The sequence below is a fragment of the Camelus ferus genome, chromosome 12, assembly GCF_009834535.1.
Source record: "Camelus ferus isolate YT-003-E chromosome 12, BCGSAC_Cfer_1.0, whole genome shotgun sequence".
Lineage (NCBI taxonomy): Eukaryota > Metazoa > Chordata > Mammalia > Artiodactyla > Camelidae > Camelus > Camelus ferus.
The window spans coordinates 45097679-45112774 of NC_045707.1; the positions used below are offsets into that span (position 1 = coordinate 45097679).

Here is a 15096-nt window from a genome sequence, read left to right on the forward strand (position 1 = left end):
TCATCTTACTGCTGGAAATCAGTACCCTGTGACCAGCATCTCCCTAGTTCCCCAGCCCCAGCTCCTGGCAACTATCCATCTACTCTATGAGTTTCCTGAGTTCAGCTTTCATGGATTCCACATATAAATGAGATCATACAGTATGTGTCTTTCTCTGACTGACATATCTCACTTAGCAAAATGCCCTCAAGTTCGTCTATTCGGAACACAAGGAATTTTAAGAATTTTACAACGTTTAAAAGAAGATGGTGAGAACCTTCGATGGCTGGACAGCAACTACCGTAACACGCTAAACCCTACTCTGAACCTAAAAAAGGGAGACCCTACAAAGGGCACTGAGCTCAGCCGAAGCAATGAGGCCCCTTCAGTAGCTGCTGCCTGCCTCAGCGGGGAGAGCTGCCTGGATACCAGGAGATTTTTTTTAGGGAAAGGTTACCTAGTGATGGGAATGGAGACAATTTAAGGAGCTGACCAAAAGAAGAAAGAAACAACTTTTGGAAAGAATCAGAGTAGGACTTGCTTCCCCAGAAACCAACAGGAAAGACGGGTTAGGTCTGGCTACCTGGGCAATTTGGAACCTCTGCAAGGATGGAAGGCTGGGAAGGGAACTGGGCAGGAAGAGGGGAGGGTCGGGTGCAGGAAGGTCGGGGAGAGGCAGCTCAGCTGCAGCCCTGCTGTTTGATAGCCCAACTAAACACCAGGGATGTCTGCTCACATCAGGGGAGCCAGTAAGGAAAGCCCCCCCACCCCTGACCAAGATGCCCCAGGCCAGAGACATGGACTCAGAGGAGGTGTGTGCCTGGCAGCTGAACTGACTTGACTTCCTACTTGACTTCCAGGGCAGAGCCCCAGAGCACATCAGAGGCATGTGTGTTTGAAGATCTCTCTGTGGTCTCCAAACGGAGGTTCTCTGGCAAGTGAGGAAACTCATAGTACAGGGCAATAACCTTAGGTAGTATTTACTGAGTATTATCTGTCGGGCTGAATACTAAGAATTTGACCACCCTCAACTCATTTCATCCTCTGAAAGATTAAAACTGTTACTCTTCCCATTTTAGAGATGAGTAAACTAAAGTGAACTGAGGCTCAGAGAGTATAAATTACCCCTGATCTGTACTCAGGCAGTCTGACTCGAGAGCATTTGGCCACAATGGAAGGAGACACAAGACTCGGACTAACTGACACAGCCCAGGATACCAGAGCACTTGGGTCTGGACTCTTATTATGAAAAGTGACGAGGATATTTAGAAAAAGTCTGGTTTTTCCACCCCTGCCTCCCAGTCTCACAAGTATTTGTTGCTTACAGTTGCCTGGTAACCTGACAAACGCTGTCTGCATCCCGTCCCATTGAGCTGACTCTCCAGCGCTGCTTCAGAGCGACAGTTGCACACATCTGCTTCCCTTCGCACGTGGGGGAACAGCCTCTTCATAATTTCCCATCAAATATGTATTCATAACCAGGGTGGGCTCCTGATCCCACATTCCATGTCAGGTTGCAGGCAGCAAGGACAGCACCGACCTCGGTGAGGGGGAAAGCCACATCCCCCCAACGCACCCCAAGGGGCAGTTCCAGCAGAAGCAGAAGCTCAGGTCCCAGACTACTCCCGCCATCACCACTGCCAGATTGATGTTTTGAGGCTGCAGAAGCTTCCAGGGCAAGCAGTCAGTCTGGGGCAGGACTGTGGCCAGCCTGTGCAAAGGAATTCTTCCCAAGGCACCAGCTACCTCTGGTCCAATGAGAGTCTCCCTTGGTCATTTCACGCTAACGGGACCAATAGCACTGAGACAGTGGGTCACCCTTGCATTTCCCTCGGTGCCATCTGCTGCCCAGACGGTTCCAGGGTTACTTACAAAGCAGGTGTGTCCATGCGTCTGTTTAAATATGTATACACACTCCCACTGAAGGAGTCTGTGTAAATAATCCCATATAGCAGATAAGTTAAACATATGTCTATTAAGTATTGAGACTTTTTAAAAATTACATACAGTACAGGGTAATGAAGAGATGCCTGTGCAACTGAATCTACCGTCTTCATTTTGATGTTGTGAAGGGTAATATGTTCACTATAGGTTTATTGAATGAATGACTCTCACTGTGCAGGGAACTGAGGTAGGAGGCCAGAGGCTTCCCCCCATTACAGACACAATTTTCCACGGCTAATGCCCAGCGTAGTTAAAGCTCCCTGTGATGAGTCCCACTCGCATTATTTGCATGTCCATTTTTGCCGGCATTTTAAAATGGAGAACTCCCAGACAGACACTGGGGGCCATATGCAACCCACTACAACCTCACATGTCCTGTGGAAGCCTAATGAACTGTAATTTCTCTTATCCACGTCCCCAGCAAGTGTCTGTCGCGAGTGTCGTCGGCTCTGGCCCAGCACCCCAGCTCTGATGTGAGGTCATGCATGGGGCCTTCCTGTGCTCAGACTTCGTACCACAGCCCTCCAGAGCTGCTCTCCACCCAGGGCGGCTCCCAGCCTCCGGAGGTGCCGGACCAGCAGTGGGTTCCCCACCAGTAGGACCATGGCTCCTTGATTCTCTGCCATTTCAGGGCTCCCAGGAACAGCGGGACTCTGGCTGTCTGATTTCACAACTTCCCTACCTTGTTCTCAAAACTGGGAAATGTCCGCAGCTCATTTGGCAAGCAGGAAAGGTGGTGCAGAAGATTCTTCCTAACAGCCTGGCCTTTTTTCTGAACCCAGCACTGGCAGCAGGGCTGGGTACAGAGGACAGAGCAACAGATCTTTCCATAAATTCCTACTTGACCTTGTCACAAGGGCTGCCACTGGGATTAAAAGGAGCGGTTCCAGAATCCCAGCCTGAGTTCAGATGCCACCCCGTCTCTTATCAGCTGTGTGCCTCAGTTTCCTCGCGTAAAATAGGGACTGACCTACCACCCACCTCACAGGGCTGAACACGTAGTCCACATAAAGCTTAGCAGAATGCCCAGTTACAGCCACACACGAGCCCACAGTATGTACCAGCTCTTAGTACTGTTGTTTTTACACTCCCATTTAAGCAAAAATACAACGTAAAAGCCACCCACTATCAGCTCTAGCGACAACGGAATGGTCAGAGTTAAACCTCTTAGAAGGCGGTGCTTGTTCCCCTTGCTTTACCCACAGGTCTGGGTGGCCAGCTGGGCCGCGTGGCTGAGAGAATCACATCTGGTTTGCATATCTGTACCAAGGAGGGGAAACGCGACATTCTGTTGGGTGCAGACAAGAAGTAGACGCACGGCTTCAGTCTGTCACGCCTCGCGTGGCCAGCATTTGACATCCACCATGAAGAAAACCTCACAGGTGCCAATTAATTCAGGACTTGAGGGGAGGCCTGAGGGAGGCAGCAGATGCGAGCCATCGCGGAATCCAAGTGCCCCACTCAGAAGGCTTCAGCAGAGATGCCACATGTCTAGCCCGACAACTGGTGCAGGCGCTAACCAGACACCCCAACTGATCTGCACTGCTCTCTGCTGCCTCTCAGAGCCGGAAACGCACTGCCCAGGCAGGAGGGACCAGCCCAGCTCCGCGGTGTCTGCTGTTTGCTGGGCCCCAGGGGAGGGTGATGTGGGCAGCTGGCCCTGAGCGCCTGTCACTGAGAGTCTGGGGGGGATGAGGAAGTGGGAAGGATTTATTTATTCATCTGGCCACAGTAGATACCCTACGTACATGAAAGGAACCCATGGCCAGAAATGGCAAAAGAAAGAAGGAAGCATTTATGAGGGCTTTCCATGCGCTGTACACACATACCCACCTTGCAAGATGGACACTGTGATCCTATTTTAAAGATGAAGTTGAGGCTCTTGGTGGGAAGTCAGGTTATACCCAGTTTGCCACCCACAGGGGTGGGTTAAATACTGGGTGGAAAACCACATAGCTCTTTCGGAGAGCGATACATCATTAACATTTTCCCATGTCTTTAAATTAAAATTAGGGAGAAAAGCAGCACGCCTGGATGCTTCCGTTCTAACGAAATAATTACATGTATCAAATAAAAGGAGAAAGAACAATCTTGAAAGATGTGTAATAAAATTTGACAGAGGTAGGATCACCATTAATTTGCAATTTTTTTGCTTATCTAAAGTTCACATTAAAAAAAATGTTTAATATGTTACTTGTCAAATTAAGAGAACGAAGCAGACTCTAAAAAGCTTACGAACCCGAGGTCACGCAGCTTGTAGCTGGAGGAGCCAAAGTTTGAACCCATTTCTACCCAGAGCCACACCCTCGCCCTTTCAGAAAGAAGGTGCTGTTGGCTCAGAGGCTGCTGCTCAAGTCCACCTGCCAGGACCACAGAGCTCTGCATTCCAGAGGAATCTCAGGGTAACTACATGTCTGGGAAAAGCAGCTCTGTGCTCAGGGCGCCCAGGCCTTGCTCAGAAACAGGTATTTCCAGCTCCTCCGGAGGAAGGCCGGCCTTCGTGAGACTACTCTTTAACTACAAACAGAGGCACCTCCCCTCCACCCCCAGGGAAGAGGAAGTGCCTGCTCTGAGGGACACCTTGCAGGAGGCACCCAGCACCCAGTGGTCCCACAGCAGCAGCGTGCATATCAGAAGCCCACCTCAAAGTGAGTGACACCAAGAGCCCAAGAGCGACAGGAAAACCACAGGAGGCTGGTGTCCAGATACACGGCCCAGTTGTGGCCCCTGCCCACAGCAGAAGTGCTCGTAGGGAGCATGCAGCACACCAACCAACCCCACCAGGTACGGACAGGCCTGAGCAGAGCTGTTCACACAAGTTGACAGGCCAGAGCCCTGCAGATGGAACCAGCCCTGGGATGAACTGACCTGGGTTCGAATCCTAGCTTCACTGCTTACTATGACCTTGAAAAGATTTTGAACTTCTGCAGGAACCCAGTTGGCTCACCTGGATTCAATGAATTAGAATCATGGTTAATACAAAATGTGGATTTTCTCAAAGCATCACTGCCACGTGAATGTAGGAAAATGAATTTTAAAGTCTTCCTAACATGATAAAGAATGGTGGTGTCTTTGAAAAACTTACAGACAAAAAAGTTAAGAAGCTGCAAGAAACTGTATTAGCCATTTGCTTTCCCAAGATTAGACGTTTCATTCATTCCTAAAAGGGGAATAAAAATATCTCACGGGGCAGTTTTTTCTAAAAGACCAGTGTATGCCAGTACCTCACACACACAAGTCCCCAAAGCATGACCTCTCACCCCTGGGGAATTTTGCCTCGCAAGCAGTGATCTAACTGAATAGCATCCTCGTTACATCACACACTGTCTTCTCATCTTATTCTGCCTTCACGTAATCAGACTTCCTTATATGGGTACTTCGCTTTACAGTCTACAGAAGGCTTACGCAGTATCTAACATAAGCATCATGACGCTTTGAAGCTCATTTCACAGATGAGGGGTCTGGGGCTCTGAGCTGAGTTCACAACCAGTACGCAGCAGAGGCGAGTCTCCAGGTCCTGCGGCTCCTCAGCCAACACCCTGCTTTCAGCTCCCGGCTTTGGGTTCCCATCCAGACCACAGTCTGACTCACTCCTTCCCGACACAGAACCTGACTGTCCTCTCTCCAAAATCAGAACAAGTCCTCACTGTAGCAGCCATGCTCGAAGTTCCTCCTCTGTAACAGGGAGACATTCTTTCAACAAACATTGACAATGCATTCATATGGAAACCTCCTTGCTGTGCTCTGAGGAACAGGAAAGGAAGTGAAGCTGGCCTCCTTCCTGTCCTCCAAGCATCTGACAGCTGCTTGGATGGCAGGGGCCGACTCTGCCACCGCACTCCCTGCCGTCTGAACTGGGGGAAGGCATGGGGGACACAGTAGCTGCTGGATGGATTGGGCTCTGCTAGAAATCTGTTGTGGGCAGGCCTGCTCACACCTGCTGCCCTCGGAGCAGCTATGAAAGGGCCCCTTGGACCCATCAGCCTGAGCTGCTCTCACTGCCGTGGTCCCTCCCCTAAGAAGAGAGCTGAACAGTGTTCCCCCCACCATCCCCCTCACCGAATTCACAGCTACCCAGAACCTCAAAATGAGACCTTATTTGGAAATAGGGTCTTTGCACACAGAATCAGTTAAGGGTGTTGAGATGGAATCATTCTGGAGTTAGGGTGGGCACTAAACTCAATGCCCAGCATCCCTATAAGAAAAAGGAAAACCCAGAGTTCACACAAGGAAGAAGGCCATGGGAAGACAGGGGCAGAGACTGCAGTGATGCAGCTACGTGTAAGTCAAGGAACCAAGGAATTCCGGGAGCCACCAGAAGCTGGAAAAGGCAAGGAAAGCGTCTCCCCTGGAGCCTTCAGAGGGAGCACGGCCTTGATTTCAGACGTCTGGCCTCCAGAACTTGTGGAGAATACATTTCTGTTGTTCTGAGCCACCAAAGTGTGTGCTAATTTGTTACAGCAGCGCTGGGAGACGTCCTCCCCTTTCTTAATGTCTCCATCCAGCGGGGCTGGGAGGCATGTGGCCTGTCCTCTCCCAGTGCTCAGCCGGCCCTCACGCTGTCACGCGGCCGTGGGCACTGAGGTGGGTGCAGCCTGGGCCGTCCTTGGTCTAAAGCTTAAGCTTGAAGCGCACACACACACGTACACGCGCACACCCACCCCCACTTCCAACTTCTAAGAATAACATGCTGCCAATATAGGGCTCCAACTCCGCCTCAGAATTGGCCGACTCCTGGGGGAGGTTTCCTTGTGGTTTGGGTTGCGATCTCTTTATTCTCTGGCACTGCTAAGCTGCCGTGTGAACCGTCTACTCGGCTGGCCTGGGATGGGAGGGCTCCTGCCTGCTGCCCGAGGACCCCGCTACCCGGACCCAGGGAGGCCCAGACTGGATGAAGTCAAGAGCATTTCCCCACCCCTCTGGACTCCCTGCTGCTTCTCACTGGACCAGGAGTCCTGTCTCCCCATGGCTCTCTTTCAACATTCTAGGGTATTTTTATTAAAGCCCTCTGGAGTGTTAATAGAATAAAATGTAAAGCTGCTCCCTACTTTTTCTGTGAGCGGGGGAGTTGCTAGCAGTGACCTTCCTGCTTTGAGCAGTGCCTCCAGAGCTGGTAGATGGCCAGGGAGTCGGGGACCACAGCAGGTCTGGGAGCACGTTCTCATCCTGGCTTTGCCACAAATTTTCTTGAAAATTCACTTCCCCTCTGGGGTCCTCCCATGATAAAGGAGGGGCAGGCAGGGCAGGAAGGTTTGTTAGGTCCTTCCCAGGGCTGACGTTCCAAGAGGATGATCTCCTGTGCTGCAGAGAAGCACGTTCCCCCGTTCCTGTGCTCCTTCATCCTCCCCCCGTCCACAGGGCACACCCGGTCCCAGCGCTGCGGAGACACTGGCATGAAGCAGAGGGCCAGCTCCCGGGCAGTGAGGCAGACCCAAGTGACGGCAGGACAGAGCAGAGCGGGCGTCACAGGTGCAGGCGTTGGCTGGAGGAGGTGAAGCAGAGAGGAGCTCCAGGATGACCTGAAGGGCAGAGGGCGTGCCCAGGCAGCGATGAGGTCTGCGTAGACGCTGGGTGAGGGTGGTAGGGCTGGGATAGAGCAGGGCAGGCAGTGGTGTGTGGGCCAGATGGTGGAGGGAGGCAGCAGGGATCTGGGGAGGCACCAGGCAGACAGGTGCTGTGCTCCCATCTGGCCTTCTTGACGAAGCATCATCTGGACACACAGGAAGTGTAGGGTGTTCTGGGGCCTCCAGGACCACCACCTCATCTTTTCAGTTGGCTCAGAAAACTGCTAGCAGTTTTTCCATGTTATTTTGAACCACAAACACTGGGGTCTGGTCTCCTCTCTATCTGCCCTGGGGCAACAATCAGCAAAATCAAGAACACAGGATCCGAGCCTGGACCCCCGGCTTTGCCACAATGTGATCCTCCAGCTTCGGCGCCCTGAGCGTGGGCCCTGGGGTCAAGACTCGGAGGCAGAAAGTCCTGCTGTTTCCCAGCTTCATCTTGAGTCTGTTACTTAACTTCTCAGAGACTCAGTCTCCCTACCTCTAAAATGGGCCCAACCACCAACTGGGCCAATAGGCATTTCACCTGTTTTAAGACGAGTTGATAAATGTTGAAATATCTAGCACAGGGCCCGGCTTAGGGCAGATGCTCCATACACATGAGCTTCCCCCTCCTCCTGTCACAAGTTTGGGGCAGGAACCGAGATAGGCAGGAGACGGGGAGGAGGCCGCACAGAGGAGCAGCTGGGCCCAGTGGGTGGATGGTGGGTGGTAGGCGGCATGATGTGAACGTTAGGGGTTCTGTCAGTTGGTCGATGCAACCACGAAATTTTCCTGCAGCCAGAATCCCAGAAGCAGGAACGCTCCTGCCGGCGAACCGGTGTGGGCTTGGGCAGCAAACAGCCTGACGTAAGTGGATTTGGCCGGGTTGCCGAGCACAGCAGCCTCATCAACACAGCGCTTAAGTTACTCCCAAGACTCTGTGCGTTTCTTAGCAACGGCCCTATTTGGGGGAACACTGAGTGCCACAGGGAAGCTGGCCTGGAAACTTGTACCAGACAGGCAGCACCCCCGATCAATATGCAGGGTCCCCCCTGGGGCCTGGCTCCCTCCCGGGGCAAGGTGGCCAGCCTGGAGGACCTCCACGGGGCCAGCAGCTACCCCGCAGGCCTCCAGGCGGCCCCCAGGCAAAGCCCAGTCGCCATCTGTTGTACTTCAAACCATCTGAGCAGCTGACAGGACACGAAAGAGAAAAAGACACCCGACAAAACACGCCAGGCCCTCAACACTCAGACTCAGGGCTGAGCACAGAAGGCCCCTCTGAGCTCACAAGACACCCCCACACGGAGTCCAGATTAGATGCGTCTTCAGTGGAATTCCGCAACCTACAAAGGTGTTCTAGAAAGTTCCAGGACACAAATGCTCGCTGGACTTTTGTTCTGTCTCCACTCTGACAGACAAGACATCACATTATCTTCACGAAACTTATTTGGGGGAATTAAAGAGTTCTGCCAGGGCCAGGCTGGCAGGCACGGGCAGTTGAGCTCAGATTATGTGTTATTAATATGAACATCTTCCCGTCACGATCGCACACTCAATTTAAAAAGAATTACCCAATTAAGTTAGGAAGGTGATGCCTTCCACTTCCAGGAATATGCTGCCAACAACTCTGCCTTGACTGTTCTCCCCTAAACCCCTTCCAATTAAGTAGACCAGTTCAGCACATCGTGAGGATAGCCAGGATGTTGCTGTGGAGATGGCAGGATTTTTCATCATATCACCATTTCAATCTCCTGATGAGAAGGGAGCTGGCAAAGCTTTCTGCCTCCCCCCGGGATGCACGTTCACCGCCAACAACAACAAGGACAAAAGCTCTGTTGGACAGAAAAGGATGAGGGATTCTGGGAGCTTCCAGGTCTCCTTCTGCAGCAACCCAGAGACTCGTGGCTTCGGCTCCTCTGAGCAGGAGCAGACAGCTGGCCGCTGTGTGTCAGAGGCAGCTCTAGAAAAGGCCGTGCGGGCCCAGACGCTGAGGGTGTGACAGCGCCGGCTCAGCCAGCAGAGAGGCATCAATTTGTGCTAACCGGCCACAGAGATCAGGGCTGTGGGGTCGGGGCAGTGACATGACTGATGTCAAGAAGAGTAAGAGGAGACAAAGGTTTTTATTTCCAAAATGCAAACCTGACCACGGCACTTCTTGCCGACAGCCCTTGACTGGCTCTCCATCACCCTCGCCATGAGTTCCAACCCTTTAGCGTGATACCACCCCCAACTCACTCCTCCAACCTCGTCTCGCTCTCATTCCCTAAGTAAACAATCAAACTCTTTCATGCCTCCCTGCCTTTGCACATGCTGTTCCCCTCCTCTGTCTATCCTTTCCCAACTTTTGGCAGCCTGGTAAACTTGTTCTTATTTCTCAAGACCTGGGTCAGGTGTCTTGACCTCTTAAACTTCAAGGCTTCCCTTCTGCCTTTGCTTGCCTCCTTGATTTTCCTGGAAGATGCTGGACTCACGGCCAAGCCGGCACTTTGCACAATGTACGCTCTTGCTAAGCCACTCAAGGGGACGGGCTGTATTTTCAAAGGAATGGCTGTAACCCCGGCAGAAAAGGCAGAGGTGAAAGAAAAGGGGAGGCCACGTCAACTGGAGACAGATGTGCAGGTGTATCTCAGAGACACTGTTAGGTTTGGCTCCAGACCACCGCAAAAAGCGACTATCACAATAAAGTGAGTCACACCAATTTTTTTGGTTTAATGATGTATATAAATGTTACATTTGCACTACACTGTGGTCTGTTAAGTGTGCCACAGATAAAAACCATACATGTTTCAACTAAAAATTACTTTACCAATAAAAAATGCTAACCATTATCTGAGCCTTCAACATGTCGTAATCTTTTGCAATAGTAACGTCAAAGATCACTGATCAGATTACCCTGTAACAAATACAAGTAATAATGAAAAAGTCTGAAATATTGCAAGAATTATCAGATGTGCTCAACAAGGGGTTGCCACAAACTTTCAATCTGTAAAAAATGCAGGATCTGCAGAGCACCATAACACAAGGCCTGCCTGAATAATAAGAACCACCCAGAAGTTGTTCAAGAAGTAAATAAATGCTGTGAATCTGAGCCATCCCCCATACCCATCATGCTTGGCCCCATGGGTGGGGGCAGTCACCAGAGCTGGTTACAGGGGTGCTCTGGTAGGGATCCCCCCTTCCCCATCCCAGGACAAGAGATTTAAAAACCAAGTCTGTCTGATGTTATTAAGAAGTGAAAAAAGTTGTTAAGCTTTTTAACAGGTAAAATCTCTGCAAGAGAGACTTACTATCACATCAGGTTGTTAAAGTACCTTCTGGAAGACTCAGTTTAAACCTAAGAAGAGGAAAAAAAAACCCTACCCCAAAATTCAGGCTGACAGGACTTGAACCAACCCATCTCTAGGACGTACAGCAAGACTGAGGAAAACAAGCTGTTTGGGAGGGGGTGAGGGTGAAGTGCCCACGCACACACAAAGTGGCCCATTTAGGTCTGTGTCAGCTCTGGTTTCTGCCCCTCACAGACGCAGACCCAGGCGTCCTCCCGTCACCTGCACTTTTCCAAGCTGAACAGGGGCCTTCAGTCCATGTCTGGGGAATAAATTATGCTGCGTCCTGGGCCTGGCACCACTGCTTTCCTGGAGTTCAGACTGGGTCTGCCTCACAGCCTCTTCAAAAGCTTTGAGTAGGGGCAACAGGTCCTCGGCGGTGCTTGGCCGCAAAACCCTGCCTGTCCAGCCCTCCCCCGCACGTGAGGAACAGGCAGCCAGTGGACGGGCAGGTGGGTAAGGAGCCTCGGCGGCGACACCAGGCCCCAGCCGTTGCTGATCCAGGACTGGGGCCCCGGGGCTCAGTCATCCATGTCATGTATTAAAATCGTTCGCTCTTCCGGACCAGGGAGCTGCCGAAGTTCCAAAGACTCTGAAACCCTCTTAAGGCAGGACTCATCTTCTGACCTCTGCTTCCACCCCAGGGCCCTGCACGGCGCCTGGCCACGGGGGGCGCACTTGTGACGCACCTGCCATACTCTAGTTTCACACCTACAAGTTGAATCTAGCTGCTGTCCACGTCACGGGGAGCTGTTTCCCTTTAGGACTCATGGAATCAAACCATCCTCTCCAAAGCTCTCCCTTAGTGTGTAATTTTGAGAATCTAAATGCAAGCCCGGGAGTGTCAGAAATATACGTACATGTTATCAGGTGAAACCAAGAGGACGAATCCTCGCCCCTCGTACCCATGTGAATGTGACCTTATTTGGAAATAGAGTCTTGGCAGATGTAAGCAGCTTGAGATGAGGTCATGAGGGTGGACTCTAATTCAGTAGACCTGATGTCCTTTTAGGAGGGAAATTTGGACACAGACACACAGGGAAAAGGGCTGGTGATGACATCTCTCTGGTCAGGGGCAGAGACCAGAGCGACACAGCTATAAGCCAAGGACGGCTGAGGACTGACAACTACCAGAGGATGGGAAGAGGCAAGGAAGGAGTCTATCCTGCAGCACCTTGGCTTCAGACTTCTGGCCTCCAGGACTGTGAGAGAATAAATTTCTGTTGTTTTAAGCCGCCCACTTTGTGGCATTCGCTACAGCAGCCCTAGATAACTAACACGGTGCAATAACCCAAGGGCGATAACTTTTCCTTTGTTTGTTTTTAAGTCTGACACTTATTTAACATCACCTTCCACAATAGAAGTGATTTGGACTGGGGTGGTGTCCACCTCATTATGTTATCCATTTGCTCCTTCATTTGCTTCCAGCTTTTACTGAGCACCTAATATGTGCCAGACCCTGTGCAAGGGACCAGAGCAATAAAAGTGCAGAAGCCAGGAGACGGTGGTAAAGACGGCTTTGTGAGAACGACGGCCATATAAACTGACGACTGTACCGCCAGGCAGTAAGTCTTACAAAGGAGGACAGAAGAGTTGACGTGCATTTACTGTGTGTCCTTAGCAGGCACCTGACACTGTGCTGAGCACCTCATGCACATGGTCGCATTTACTCTTCCCACAATCCCATGAGAGAAGGTGCTATGATGATGCCCACTCTCTGACTCTCTGATGGGGGAACTGAGACTCAGAGATGGAGGCACAGTGGGGCTCAAACTGGACGGCACTGACTGCAAGGGGAGCCCAGGGAGAGGCGCACTTTGATTCAGAGGGGCAGGGACTGTCATTTCAATATCAAAGTATCTTTGCAAACTGAATTTTCAAACTGTCCTAAATACATAAAAATAGGCAACTGGGTAAAGAAACTGTGGTCGTCCACCTTAAGTCATTACAAAGCACAGCGAAGCACTCCTGAGACCCCACAGGTGATGCCCAGGATCCGGCGTTCCCCTACCTGCGTGGGTGCTGGTGCAGGAAGCTAGGACCAAGGTCCTAATTTTCTTCTTGGCACTTCAGTTTTTCAAATTAGCGAATAAGGAAAATCTCCCCTGTGCTGTTTCTCTGGCTAATAGTTGGCAGTGCCTAACGTGTTTGGGGACTGTCCTCAGCACTGACCATGTGTTAACTCAGCCAGTCTCCACTGTAACCCTGGGACAGAGACTCGAGCCACACTCGTTTTACAGAAAAGGAAGCTGAGATCCAGAGAGATCAGGCGAAGCACTCACACGGAGCCGGATTCAGACCCGGACCATCCAGCCTGGAGTCCGTGCTGTCATCACAGTTCTCACTGCGATAACCTGCCCAGGGGCAGGGGTGGGGGCGTTTTTTTTGTTTTTGTTTTTGTTTTTTTGAAGAACAATGATTAAAATGCCTCCACCCCAACCTGATACCATGAGCCCACACATTGCTCTCCTTTGATGCCTTCTGCAAACCTTTACACATATTTCCCACTTTCTTCCTCCACTCATTTCTAAATATTCTAAAAATATACTATATAAAATATATAAAAATAATGATATCCTCATGCTTGCCTACTCTGGCAAGAAAACTTCCCTAATTAGGACAAACCAAGCAATGTGCCGTTTCAGCCAGAATGAAGAGATGACAGTGAGAAAAGAAGGGGAAAGACAACAGGAAAAAGGAACGAGGCTGTCAAGGCAGGGAGTCACCTAACTTACGCCACGTGCAGTGCAGGCTCTGGGTAAGTGTCCGCGAAAGGGGAGAGGGTGGGGGCAGGGGACAGGAGATGGAGAAGGGGACTGAGGAGGACACTAAAAGGCAGACAGGGCCATACGAGGGCTGGGTAACTGTGAGAAACACGTGCAGGGCAGAGCAAGGGGTGCCCACGTGGCCAGGGGCTCCACACGCACCAAGACCTCCCTCGAATCTCTCTCTCAGGTAAGAGACCAAACCATTTAAGACTGCCATTTTTGTGGGTCAAAACCAGTCAGATGTTGGCAATTTCATATCATTCAACTTAAACATACAGTCCCAGAGTAACACAGGCAAAAATGAAAGGAAGTGTTCATCATAAACGTAAAACAGTATCAATTTTGTAAACTTCTTTTGCCCTTTCTCCTCCTCGTCCCTCTGTCTCCCCCTTTCTGTTCTTCCTCTCCCCTCCACCCCGTCTTGCCCTACTCCTCTCTTCTCCTTCACCCCCGCCTTCTTTTCACTTGAAGCAATATTCGGTGTCTAATGAGCACGCTCATTCAGCACTGGAGACGTTTCAAGAGAAAAGCTGAAACAGCCGTGTGCCCACGCATGCGTCTGGTGCCCATGTCTCCAGGGAAGGACGAAGGGCATCTTCTCCTGGAGCCAAGCCTGCATGACAGACAGCCTGGACAAGAGCCACTCCTGCCCTCACTGCCCATGCCAGCTGGCTGCACAAAGGTCCCAGCCCAGCAGGAGAGGAAAGGGACACCTGGGCTAAGCAGGCCACGCAGACCCCGGGCCTTGATAATTAACAAAAATTTCTAAGGCTGCAGTACCCTTGGTGCTGCCTGATTGTGCACCTGGAGCTCAGGTGTTCAGGGACAAAGGAAATGAAGAGCCCGGAAGGCAGGGCACGTGCCTTGTGGGCAGGAACGTGGGCTTCCTGGCGGCAGCAGCCTGGGCAAGGTTTCTCACCAAAGTCCTCACGTCCTCATCTGTCAAAAGAGGGGATGCCAGCAGGACTGTCCAGGGGCTGTCATAGCTTAAAGGAGGCGAGGGGCAGGGAGTGCTGGGCACACAGTACGTGAGACACAGAACGTACCAAAACGTGCTGGGTGACCGAGGCTCTGAAATGGCTTTCCCTAGAGATTTTATAAACCTGCCCAAGAAAGATCAGGTGGAGTCTAAACAGCATGGCTTTGCCCGTATTGGGAAGCCTTCTCCAGCCCACGATCTCCCTTTGTGCTATCCTCAGCCCCAGTGCCCAGGCCACGTGAAGGGGTGAAACTGACTCACAGACACCAAACTCCTTCTCTGTGACACCTTGATTTAAAACAATCAAATTACTTTTTTTTTTTTGGTCAGTCGCAAAGCCATGCTTTTAGGCACCCTGCCAGCCAGCAAGATGACTGTTTCCCTTCAGAGGCCCCCAATTCCCATTGTGTCACTTAGAACCTGGGGGAAAATGCAAAACAATAAACCATCTGCAAGGCTTTCAGACAGTGCAATTTGCGAGAAGTGCTTTTCCATCTTGATAGGACTCTGCGTTAAGCCAGCATTAATTAATTGCCACATTAAAGGGAAGCACC

At 51.2% G+C, this 15096-nt stretch overlaps 1 protein-coding gene and 1 long non-coding RNA gene across 3 annotated transcripts in view; one reads left to right on the forward strand and one right to left on the reverse strand.

Moving 5' to 3' along the window:
* Nucleotides 1–15096, reverse strand: part of ELK3 (ETS transcription factor ELK3) — a 63494-nt gene that overhangs the window by 20193 nt on the left and 28205 nt on the right. The gene's annotated exons all lie outside the window — the stretch shown is intronic.
* LOC116667718 lies at nt 970–11942 on the forward strand. The gene is made up of 3 exons (XR_004324720.1): nt 970–1858; nt 3129–9585; nt 11932–11942. It is a non-coding gene; the product is annotated as an uncharacterized LOC116667718 (long non-coding RNA).